Genomic DNA, 12,864 nt, shown 5'->3' with positions numbered 1-12,864 from the left:
GACTTGCCTTTCCTTTGCGGTATAAAAACAACAACCAAGTGTCACTTCTCGATCACACAGTGACAGGTTGCTATACGTTTCTAAGTAGCTTTTGAAAAGCCTGTTTTGGGAAAAACTGTGATACCCCATTTTGGAGCGCAGCCATGTACATCATTTTTACATCACAGGTAATTAACGGAGAAAGCGGTGCTAAAATGTTGACATTATTTTGACCACTAGGAAAATGTGGCACAAGAAAGGGTACAGAAATGGAGGAAAACATAGTTTTACCTGCTGACGTGATTCTAAGGTTTACTTTTGATTTAGCTCAGTGTATAATTAAGGACATGGAAATACGAAATTTCGAAGATCTGAGATGAGTGAAGTCCAATATCAGTGTTTAGAAAACTGTAAAACTATTGTGGATTTAATAGCAATGCCACCTTTGTTCCTCTCACTCATTTATCTTCTCATTTCGGTCAGACCTGAATCTCTCTCCTGAACAACTAAATTCCACTGCCAGGAGCTGAACACCTTGAAGTTTAAAGATAGTGTACGACTAGCTTCAACTGGCCCAGCATGATCCTGTTTAGCCGCATACCAGGGTAGTCTGTTCGGACATTTTCCAGTTTTAGAATCAGGGTGCCATGAACTGAAGGAGGATTGAACATTCTGAAGGTCTTCCAGACTTTGACGCTGTTGGTGGTGAGAGGGGTCGTGAGTAATGTTAATCAAAATTATACACTGAAGGTGAGAATTCTGAAAAACATCAAACCAAGGTCTCACCTAGACTTGTAATGGGGTTTTCTTTTAAATTTGTTCAGAGCTTCGTGTCGGTGGTTTTACCCTTGTATACCTCAGTTTAATTTTTTACTAGACAAACCACTTGGTGTATCAAGTACTATACACCATATCTGTGCTTTTATGCACGGTTTTCAAGCAGAAGACCTTGAGGGCTCAATGGCTTCTACGTAGCTAAAATGTTCCGTTCTGGTGAAAGGAAGTACGGTAACAGATTAAAATAAATGGAAACATCTGGTTACGTAAGCTTTCACTGTACATAATATATTATCGTCTTATGTATTATCGTCACATTTGTAGCACTACAGTAATTTCTACGACTGAAACTTTGAAAAGCATTTCACAGCAAACCAATTACCCATAAAGGCATTTATAACTGTTTATATGTTTTGGAGTAATGACTAGTTTTATTGCGACCCGCATGTTTAATGGCAATTGGTTCTCATAATAAAACACAACAGTACTCTTAACATTGTAGTTTAAATGTAGCATTATTTCACCAAACTATATTGATCTCCAAAAGGAAACGCAAGATCTTTGACGAGTCATCAAACGCCCCTCCTCCATAGCTTTTAAATGCAGATGCCCTCTACATTTAGCCCCTTTTGTTCTGCAATCTCCTCCTGACTTTTTTGGGTTAAGGAGCGTTCTGAGCAGTATATTTTCTTTTTATAAAAGCTAATAAAATGTGTGTTAAGTAACAGTTTATCGGCCATTGTTTTCACCAGCTGTGATTAGCTGTGTGAGAAGGTGGGGGATTGCTTTGCTTGTTTGTTTGTTTTTTTAAATAGGAACCCTCTAAAAATGAGACTTCTGTCTTTGTTTGACAAGAAGAGAAGGAAATTATTCAGCCAAGCCAAAGGAAATGTTTCATTAACTGCCAAATGTTTTTTTAATCAAACATTTAACAGGCTAATTAATTAAGTGATGAAAATAATAATTGTGTAATTGGTTAATTTTTGGTCAACTAATTGATTAATTAACTTACTTCAATAGACACTTTCGTTCACCATCGTACAATTTTTGCATTGCAAAGATGCTATAAGTGACTTCCCAAAACTGAACAGTATGTAGTAAGCAGTAGTTTAACATGTATATCACATTTCAATGTAGTAATTGTGAATGATTCTGTTGAATTTGTTTATTGATTACACACTTGTTACCTGCGTATAATCTTGCAAATCTGACTTTCCCTGCTGCTGAAGTCAAGTCAGCCAATTTCAACCACTGCCAAATGAATGTGTCCAACCCATTTGAATAGAGCAGTCAAGTTTAATTGCACACTCACATTAGTTGTCATCTGTTCGGATCTCCCACCGATTCCCGAAATGTAGCCGCTTGAAGTGTCCTTTGTCACTACCTGCTGCATGAAATGATCAGTCATCAAGTTCTGTTCTTAGCTCAGGTGTTCTATCAGTCCACTATGCAGTGCTAATATATATGGAGACACTAGGAGGCAGTGTGATCCCACACAATCCCTGCCACAGTCACATGGCTGTGATGTTTTGAAACTCTGTGACAAAGTGTTCTCTGTCTCTGTGGTAACCCATCTCTTTCTGGGAATTTTTACTATCTTGCGTCAACTGAAATGTTGTTGCGATAGCTAAACTCACCTGTAGTGTGTTTGGCTGCTGTGTCCATGACAATGTAAATGTCGCATGTTCAGTGCCATCCAATGGAGGCAGTTCTAAAGGAAAGTATCCTCAAATTGAAGTGTAGAGTTTTGTTTGATCACCTCTTAAACCAGTTGTGCTACAGCAGGATGGACACATGTTGACAGGTGAAAATAATGGCTTTATATATAACATCAGGTCTTCCTAGTGATTCAAGTAAATTGCTTTTGCAAGAAATACTATGTGATATTTCCACATTAAAATCTCTAAACACTGCTAAACTTTTGATGCATATTTTTTTGTGTTGTGTACTTGCATTAATGTACATTTCCAACATTAGTCAAACATTTAGCAGACAGTTTTGTCCAAAGCGATTTACAGTAATTCATACACTGATGGCAGTCGCTGCCATGCAAGGTGCCGTCCAGCACATCTGGAGCAGTTTGTGGTTCAGTATCTCGCCCAAGGGCACTTTGACATGCAGACCAGGGGAACTGAACCTGTGACCCTCAGACAACAAGACACTGGCTCTACCCCTGAGCCACAGCCGCCCAAACCTGGAAATATATGTAATTCTAGTAAATGTAACAGTGCTTTTGACTTCCAGGAGAGATTTAGGAGGAGAAAGATGTCAGGCAAATGCGACTGTACATGAATAACACACCTACAAAAATGACCTTGTCCATCAACATATGTGCTTCAGCACATAGAGAGATTTTCATCAGCGCTGGTGTTTGTTAAACAATGAAGGCAACTTCTATCAGTCCACGCAATTTCTTTTGTTTTGACTCGAGTAAGACAGCCCATGTGGCAGAAATTAGAAATAGTGTCAATACACATGCAACCTGTTAAATAGCATGTGATAACCCTGTTAAAAGACTGGGGCAGAAGGGATTAAAACCCATGTTTGACTGACATCATTTCCTCTACTGACCTGATTACGTTTCCTTTCGGTGGTTTATTGTCCATGGATATGAGACGAGGCACTTGGCAACTGGCTTGGTTGTCAGGTAGACTGGTGTATCTAAGATATCTAGGGTACATTTTTAGGGTCATAAGTATCTCAGATTCAAACTTACAAACATCTATTACTCAGACGCAAAACAGCAAAAGGTTGTTTTTTTGTGGAATCTAGTCATTAGCCCAGATGGCAGTTACTGTCAGTGGATTGATCAAATCCTCAATTATTTTTTTTGAAGTCATATACAGATGTGAAATATTTTACAGAAGTCAGAACCAAAAACTTCCATTGCCTTTTTCCCGTATACATCCACATAGCTTCTTTCAAACTCTTCCTATATCTGTCCTCTGTGGAGTTCAAATGTCCCTGCTTCTCTTTGTCTGAGCCTCAGCATCTGAGAAAAACACATCAGTGCCCTCAACATGATGATGTAATCCGTCGGGAACGGCAGCCTCCAGACCTCTCCATAGATGGCAGTGTTGTACCTCAAAATCTCAAATAAACCCAGTCAACCCAGTTCCCCACAAACTGTGGCACACACACTTTGACTTGATGGAGAGTCACTGGATCAACGCTGTAATTGATTTGTGTGTGTTTCTGGTGTTTTTTTTGTCTTCTCTGTGCCACAAAGATTTGCGCATGTAAAAAAACAAAAATCAAAGTTAATATTGAGTTGGGTCATATCGAATTAGGCCTGATGTCAGCCCCCTCTCATCTCAGGAGGGCTCTGTTAAAGATCAGTCAATATCGCTGCCAATCGGCCGATCAATTGGTCAATGAAGTTTCATTTTTGGAGTGCTTTTCCCTGTCACGTGCAAGCAAGTGACGCAAGTCGGAGGCCTTAAAGCATCGGACAAAACACACAGATGGCTGGGCTTAAAGGGCAAGATAGGACTAGGTCACCACTTAAGACTCTATCCCTCAGGGAGTGTAGGAGTGACTCTGAGCAAGTGCAATCGGCTCTGAAAGTGTAGGGTGACGGTCCTGTCCAGCTGCCACCTTACCCTAAAATATGGCGTTTGTATTCTGCGCTGCGCTCTCCTCAGCCAGGCTGTTGTTTTGACTGCTGTAATGCTCTGAGGCAAGGAGTGAAAGAGAGAGAGAGAGAACCAAAATGAGAGAAGGTTAAAGAGGGAGCATGAAAGCGAGAGGGAGAGGGAGAGAGCGTACTACTGGCCTCTCATTGGCTGCCGAGAGCACGCCGTCTTTTTGCGTAGCGCGCGCCCAGCCTATCGGCTGCCTTAACAATATTTTGGGTTTGTGAATGAAGTGAATAGTGAGAGAGCAGGACAGGAGTAGTTTGATTCATCACCCGTAGCTGGTGGTGCGCAGAGTATACCAAACAGATAGGTGTGCTTGTTTGCAGTGCAGTCTGACTAAGAGGGCCTCTGGATGTGGATATGGGGAGAGATCAACAGATGACCACAGCAGCACATGTGAAAAGCACCTGCAGGCACTTCTCCATCTGTCTTTGGTACACAAGTGATTTCAGTCTAAGAGGCACATATTTCAGCACGAACCTGTAACTTGAGCAGCACTGATGGACGGGGATGTGGAGGAGCGGCTTCCTCAGTTGCATACCTTTCTTAGCAACCCCTATGTAAAGTCGTTTCATTATGCCATGAAGTGATTCCGCTCGCAGGCTGTCGTGCTAATTGCAGCAGCAGTTCTTGGCCTTTTTCCAGAGAAAGAGCGAGCAGTGCTGCCCTCCAGACGAAACACATCTGTGACATTGCCTCGTCCTCCACGCCCCAAAAGTACAAGACAATGTCAGATTCTGTCCAATCAAGATAGTAACCCTCTTTGCAAAAAAAAAAACATGACGGAATTCAACTTTCAGCAGAGTGTGGAAAGCTTAAAAGATGCAACATTAGATGTTTGGGTAATTTTTGTTACTTTCTGAAAGCGACAATCACACACCTAACCCGGAGACTGGTTGGTGTATGAAGAGGAGAATGCAAGCTCTCAATGCAATTATGTCCCTAACTTTTTTGTAAAATTCTCATGTCTAAACCTTCTCTATAACATTTTAAGCTTGGCCTTCCAGAACAGCTATAAACACTTGGGTTCAGACATTGGACCCAATTGGACGATGGTTTGGATCGTTGAGCTTCTGCGGCCCCAGTTGTTGCAGTGCGTCTTGCATCTTTGGCAGTGGTCGGCCGTTGTTAGTGGCTTTTTGGGCGTTTGAGCATGTAGAATTTGTAGCGTAGCCCGTTTGTGTAAAGTGTACCCTGGCATTAAATGTTAGGGGCATATCTGTGTCCACTCCCCTGGCCTGATCACTCTCCACTGCAGTATCTGCCGAGCCTCTATATTATCAACTAGAAGATTATAAGTATGGACAAATTCTTGGCCATCTGTGGAGGTAAGGGACTCAGGTGAACGGGAGTCACTACTGCTGCTTTGGGTTGCAGTTATGCTTTAGTGAAATGTGATCCCCTACCGATGTAGACAGATTTATTGTATTTACCCGTTCCTTCAGACGAGTGTGAGCCACAGTGAAAAATGTGTCTGAAGCACGCGGACAAAGGGAAATGTGGAGGGATGCTGGAGCAACGATCTGTCGGGGCTGTGAGGAGCTGAGGGGGGCGTTCAAGCTAAAAACCGGGTCTTACATAAGGACCCCTTTAATTGTAGTCCATGCGACCTGAGAGTCAGGACAGCATACCAATTGGTTGCGTAATTCCGGGCTAGTTTCTGCCTTGTAACCGTTGATGCATGTCATCCCCTTTGCCCTCTAACCAAGTCTCCTGTCTCTCTTTTCTGTCAAACTCCAATTGAGGAGAAAACTTTGAAAAATAATGTGTGCGTCATTGCCAACAATTATGCCAAAGGGTTGGTGGACCACTGTATTGGGCAAGCTAATGTCTAAAAGATCTGACACACCAGGCCGATGGTCAAGTGTCAGCCATGTCAGGGTGCTGATGCTTGTATACCATTTCATACAGACATGCCATAAAATGCTTATTTAGCAAGAGGGTTGGCTTGGTTGGTCACACAGGTCAGTCAGGAGTATTTGTGGCATTGATTCCTGTCTCATAACTAGCCCGAAAGCCATTTCAGTTTTGTGGAGCAGCTTGCACTCGGATAGGCGGGTTAAATAAAAGTCAGCGGTGTGAACAGCTAAACAAGGTAGGATGGCTTCCTTCATTTTGTGCTCTCTGTTCCTGAAAAGGTCAGCACTGTCAAGATGTTGATCAAAGGCCAGGATTCTCATGGCAAAATTCAGGGATGAAATTGACAATAAAATGATAGATTCCATTCAGTTAAACTGATTTCACAGCCACATTTCATCATGGTAAGTGACAAAATTGAAATAGCTCATAAATACAGAACTGTGACAGAACCCTCAAACCCTCAAATATTTCCTTTTTTCTCCAGTATCTCATTCTCAGAGTATATCATCTTACGTTAACTCACGCTCTGGCACATTCTCCAGTGGATTGCATGTGGCTGATGTTTGTGAATTATTCCTTTTGAAGTACACGTATGCACAAAGTTAAGTACAATACAAGTTATCTAAGGTAACATCCACATGACTCAGTCTTGAGCTGTACTGCTTCAGGGGGTGGCCATCAGGGGATTGAAGTGGAGTAGGCTGATACGTCACCTCACCCCTGAGGAGTTTGCAGCAGGTTCACCGTAACGTCACCGTATGTTCCCTCTGCTAGTCTAATAGATAGAATTGACCTAATGTGGAACAAGCTTTTACCAACAACGGACACGTAACAGATTCTGGAGGTGCATCGGGACTGGGACAGCCTTGGCAACATGTCATTACATATTTAGTGTAGAACTGTGGCTTTGATGGAGGAGGAAACTTGAGTGGGTATAGAGCTCAAAGTATGGAGGGAAGTGCAGGATATAAATGTGAGCCAAAAAGGAGAAAAGCAGGAGTTCCTTTATAGCTGTCCATGGCAGAAGCTGGCTCTAGCTCCTTTCCACTCGTGTTGATGGTTCAGTGAGGATGGAGGGGGATCAATTAACCGCTCCTGCCCGCAGGAATCCATATAGTAGGTCGGTGTATCTACTGAGCATTAGAGAAACTGATTTTCCTCTGTCACGTGGCCTCTGGGGGCTTGTCTGTACAAAGGCTTGACCTCTTCACAGGGGGGGCTTTCACCTCAGATGCAATTTGACGCTGACCGGATATGCCGTATTTGTACGTGTGCTTTGGAGGGCTTCATCTCAGAAGTGAATATATTAGGCAAGGCTCCAGATGATGTAGGAGTTGGCTGGATCACACGCAGCTGGGTCCTGGCTTTGGTAAATGTGGAGCGGTTGGAATGTAATGTCTACTTCCCTCTTGTTCTCTGGTTTGAGGTCTGTATTTTTCCTCTCCTGCACCGGGCCACGCGGTGTGGGTGTATAATGCTTCAGCTGTTGTGATGACAGCCTCCTGACCTGTTGTGAACCTCCACCCCGCTCTCCAGTGGGTATTTACAATCTTTAGTTCCACTTGGATACATCAAATATTTGCATAGACAAAATCGGACGAGAACCCAGGCCCATAGGCTCCTACCCTTTAGCCAATAGAGACAAAGACAGTCAGTTGTCATTTGCATGTAATTTGCATTGGATCCCCCCGTGACTGCTTGCAATGTCAGGAGGCCAAATTAACCAGTGTTCCGTTTTAGCCAGATTTGCATCTCATTTGCATTAGAGTAGCTTAACGAGGGTTACTTAGCCGAGTGACCCTTGTGGAAACTCCTTACCTCATGCGCATAGAAGGAAGATAGTGCGATCGGCTAATTTCATTAAGGGAAACAGCCGTTTGACTGAGAGAGTGCCTTTGGATGTAATCATTAAAAGGGGACGAGGGCTTGCAAGCTGTTTGTAATCAGGCTGTTTTCGCGTGCATATGGACATTGTGTCATATTTACTGTAAGGATGAAAGATTAGGCATGGAGGGGATAGCGGGCAGCATCAATCTCACTCAGCATCTTCGAGCAGGCACATTAATCATCCCATCTACGGAAAATCATCCTCATCAGACTCGGGGCCACAGTGAGCACACATGGTGATGATCACTGGATGCAGGAATGGACAGAAGGAGAGTTAGTGGCTGACTGAGCAGAAGCACTGCAGCCAATACTTCTTCATTGATCCCAGGGACTTGGATTGGATGTTAGACGGTGTTTTGTCCTGCTAATGTGTTCATATGGCAGCCCCTGACTGCGTAAACATCCCAGCAGGCCGGGTGGCTTCACAAGCGGGCCAAATCATTTAAGTTCTGCGTCCTCCCAGGTTGATCAGTGCCTCCTCCTTCAGAGAGGCTCCAGATATTTCCCTCTGCCTCTGTCCTCTCTCCACTTCCACCTGGTTATTTGTTTTTCATTCTTTGATTTATAGACAGCAAGAAAGCTTTGTGGGCAGATGGATTCCCTCAGATATTATTTTGTGGATTTCAATAAGGAGAATCAATTCTGGCTTTGTTTGTGGAATCGGGCCGCACCACAAACTAATACACCGACATCAACCGGGGCAATATATCATCCGCAGAAATTTCATCACGTTTGTTTGCTCCGGAAAGGAAAAAGTCGAGGAATGAAAGTCAGAAATCAGGCCCATATTCCATGAGGAATTGTTGCGCCGTTGCTCAGAAGTGTTTTTCTATAAGCATTACCTGCAGTGAAGAATGTTACATCCAGAAAATGTGATTAAATCTCAAGGATTCATCAAACGCTTTCATACATATTGTATACATTCTCTGGGCATGGTTCCACCTGCATTTTCTCTCCTGTTGAGTGGACTATTAGGAAAGTTTGACGCATTTCCTCTGTATGTGCGCTAATCCCATCCATACAGGGGGAATGAAATGCCCTTGTTGTCTAAATTTGCAATTATTCCCTCTGTAAGTGGACAAGCAAGTGGTCACACTCTCATTATTAGTGTTTAAGGGTTTAGTGTTGTATGAAGTGCTTAGCCGTGAACATGTACTTGCACATGTGCTCATACATACACACGCACACACCCAAGCACACACACCCACACAAACAGCGAGGCCGGTAGTACGTCTAATGAAGGAGAAGGCCTTGAATGGTTCCTATGCTGTGATGCATTAAAGCTTAATAACCTGTCCTTTCAGCCTGCTCTTAAGAAGATGCTCCAGAGCTGATAATTGCAAAGATATTTACCTCTTTCTCTTGCTCTCTCTCGTCTCTTTTGTCTAATGGCTCCTTTCAGTTCAGTTGGGTCTATAATTTGTTCTTGAAAGATTCTCCTTCCTTTTTCCGAGTCATATTTCGGCTCTTTACCCTTAGTTCATGGATGAGGCGAAAAATGTGCACATCGAGGTCTGCAGTAGTTGCTAACCTAACATCCGTCCAACGCCGCCCGTCATAGCAAATGAAAAGACGTTATTCAGAAGTAATTAAAAGGCCAAGAACATTTTGGTTCAACCAAATTAAATCAAGAGGTAACAGCACCTGAATGAAAAAATAACCCGTATTAGCCTAAATAAAATAAAAAAAAGGACTGTCATCCTCTCTGCTGTAGGTACAGTAAATGTGTCTCAATACCCCAATTGTAAGTCAAGTTCAAATAAGCCACCATAGCCAACAAAAAGAGAACACCCAAAACTAAAACCATGCATGAACATTATTTTCATATGGTGGATATGTAAGGGATAATGTATAGAACGGCAGCACTATCGGGAAAATAAGTCCTGACAGGACGAACCGGACTAATTCGTCCTGAAGGGACTTATTTTCCCGATAGTGACCGCCGTTCAATACATTATCCCGCTTATTACACGGTTACTTGCCAACAGGAACGTGACACACGGTGTCTTTTTACAATTTATTTGTCACCGTTCATAATGTTTTTCAGCAGAGAAATATAGTTTGCCAAACCAACGTTGTGTCGCTTCTCCCTCTTCGCTGCTTTCCTCTCTTTTTCTTTTCTTGACCGGTGACGACAATTCAGCCTTTTGCACAGAGTTCAAATCACCGTATTTTCCAAGAATATAAAAGTTAATGTGAAACTCATCCATACTAGTGGCCTATGAGTACGTTTTTTCTGATATGAAGTAGACCTCAGATCAGCTGACGTCGCTTAGCGACCGAAGACGCTGGGTTGATAAGTGACCGGACTACTTGCGGAGCAAAGATTTTAGAGCGTGGAGTGCTACGAAATACGCGAATCAGAGGCAAAAAGGCCACTTTCCTTGACAACAGTCAAATATGCTTAGCAGCGGTCAATTATATGAAAATAATTGACTGCCGAACGTTGGGAAGACCCACTCAAGTGAATGGAGCATTCTACAGCATTAAGAAAAGCCGTGTAATAAGGTAGTTTAATAGAATGATTCCAACTCAGGGGCTTTCAGCTGTAACCCCTGATTAAGCTACTGGATTGCACGTCAAAAGATCAATCAATCTACCCAAGGCTATCACTGGTGAAGACCATGTAAGATGGGGAGAGAGCTATACAGTGGACCTTGAGTTAGATTATTTTTTTATTAAACTGTTATTTCCAAATCAATAATGAACCTTGATGCTCAACTGTAAGCCAACGTCCTAAAAGAGCCATGAATGGATCCTTGACCTCTACTGAATTTGCACTTCATCAGATCAATCTCCCAGACAAGTGAGAAAAAAATACTGCTGGACCAATTTGGCAGGAATGTATCCTGATACTACGTTAGAGCCATTCTGGTAGTGATCAAATGAAAATTCAAGAGGTTACCTTCTGCCATGGTTGCCTGATGATGTGACTGAATGCTGAAGCGTTCCTGTCTGGGCTGCACGTGACTGAACACGTACAGGGTTAGTTTCTGTTTTGAACTGACCTCCCAACAGTAAGTTGAACCCTACAGTCAGAGTGCCTGATGCACAAGTCTGCATCAGGTGTTGAGATTTGGTAGGTGTAGGCATCAATCCTCTACGATCTACGATAGCCAATAACAATCGTTCACTGTGTTGACCAGCAGAGTACCACAGTTCAGTCCTCAGGCGGTGTGGAAGGGTACTTCCACCAATTTCACACATCAAAATTAGTTTACTGCTCATGGACAGCAACAGTTCTATTAAGTCAGTAGGATAATGCCTACAGGGTAGGGTTAGGGGACTGAGCACTGTCCCAGCAACATCATGATTTGAAAGGCCAGAGAATACAAATGGAAGTTCGTTGCTGCTCAATTATCTACCGTTGTCTTCATGTCCCGTTGTGGCTGGTTGAGACCGTTTGAGGTTGCCATCAGAGAAAAGGTGGAATGAGAAAGAGCGGGGACTACAGTGGTCCACTGATGAGCAACTCCTGCCTCACAGCTATGTCTAATTACTCAAGTAACATCACCTGTGTGTGTCACAGCTTTAGCATTGAGACCAATACTTCTGCAAAAAGCCTGCCATACTAACAGAGGGTGTACAGTTTACCAGTCAGGGGCAGCCTGACTAAAAGATGCTATCACGTTGCTTCATGATATTGTGAAGGATCTAGCACTGGAGCTTGATGCACACTGGTGACTGAAAGTCATGATATCTCAGATTTCCTTTTAAATCAGAAATTCTTCCACTTTATGGTATTTACACTATTCAACATGTCATTCTTCAATGTGTAATTCTTCCCTGTGTGATTGTCTTGGACTGAGCATCAATGGAATAAGGCCTTATTTTACCACCAAAGACTCAATGGCAAAGTTCTAAGATGCTTCTCAGACCAGTCACACGCTAACCAACCTTAGGAATGTGACATGAAACTAAACTAGTTCATGCTCTATGCCCTGCTGACAGCAACTCAGTGACAGTTGCACATACCATATATGTTCCATACCATGTCCTGTATGTGTTACCTCTCAATGTTGACGCCCTCAGCGGTGTTCCTGGGACCATTACTGATGAGAGTTAAGGTTTACATTTGTGCCAGTCAACACACACTCCACTGCCGGCTTCCGGCTTCTTAGATGTAGGTCTGTGTATTTCTCTTTATGCCGTGGATTACAATAAAGGCCAACTTCATGTGTTGACGCCCTGAGCAGTATCTGTATGGCTCGCAGTAAGTGCCTAATGTGTGGTCACAGTTGGTAGAAGCCTGTCGACATTGCTGTGTCGCCACAGGGCCGTGGACGAAGGCTCAGTACGGCTGCTTGTTTAATGCGCTTTGACCCAGAAACTAACAGTCTGACCTCTTTAGCTTCTGCTTATAGAAAATGTCCCTCCCTCCCTCTCTCTCTCTCTCTCTCTCTCTCTGTCCTATACACCCCTGCCTCTCTTTCTCCCTCTCTCTGTCTTACGTCTTCTTGTTATGTGACATTACACCTTTTACTCCTCCCTTGTAAACTGTCCTTCTAAATCAGACTTGGCCTTTACGGATTCTGTCCCCCCCCCCCCCCCCCCCTTCCTTTCATAACACCTTTTCTGCAACCTAAATGCATATTTCTTAGGACATGCTGATATGTTGAGTGTCCTGGCCGATCGTCCTCATGAATTGCTTTCACAACTAAAAGCACAACATCATGACATTTTATGGCGATAAACTAGAAAATGGAATTGTAAATGTTTTTCT

The sequence above is a fragment of the Sparus aurata genome, chromosome 3, assembly GCF_900880675.1.
Source record: "Sparus aurata chromosome 3, fSpaAur1.1, whole genome shotgun sequence".
NCBI classification, from domain to species: domain Eukaryota; kingdom Metazoa; phylum Chordata; class Actinopteri; order Spariformes; family Sparidae; genus Sparus; species Sparus aurata.
This window is presented reverse-complemented; position numbering follows the sequence as displayed.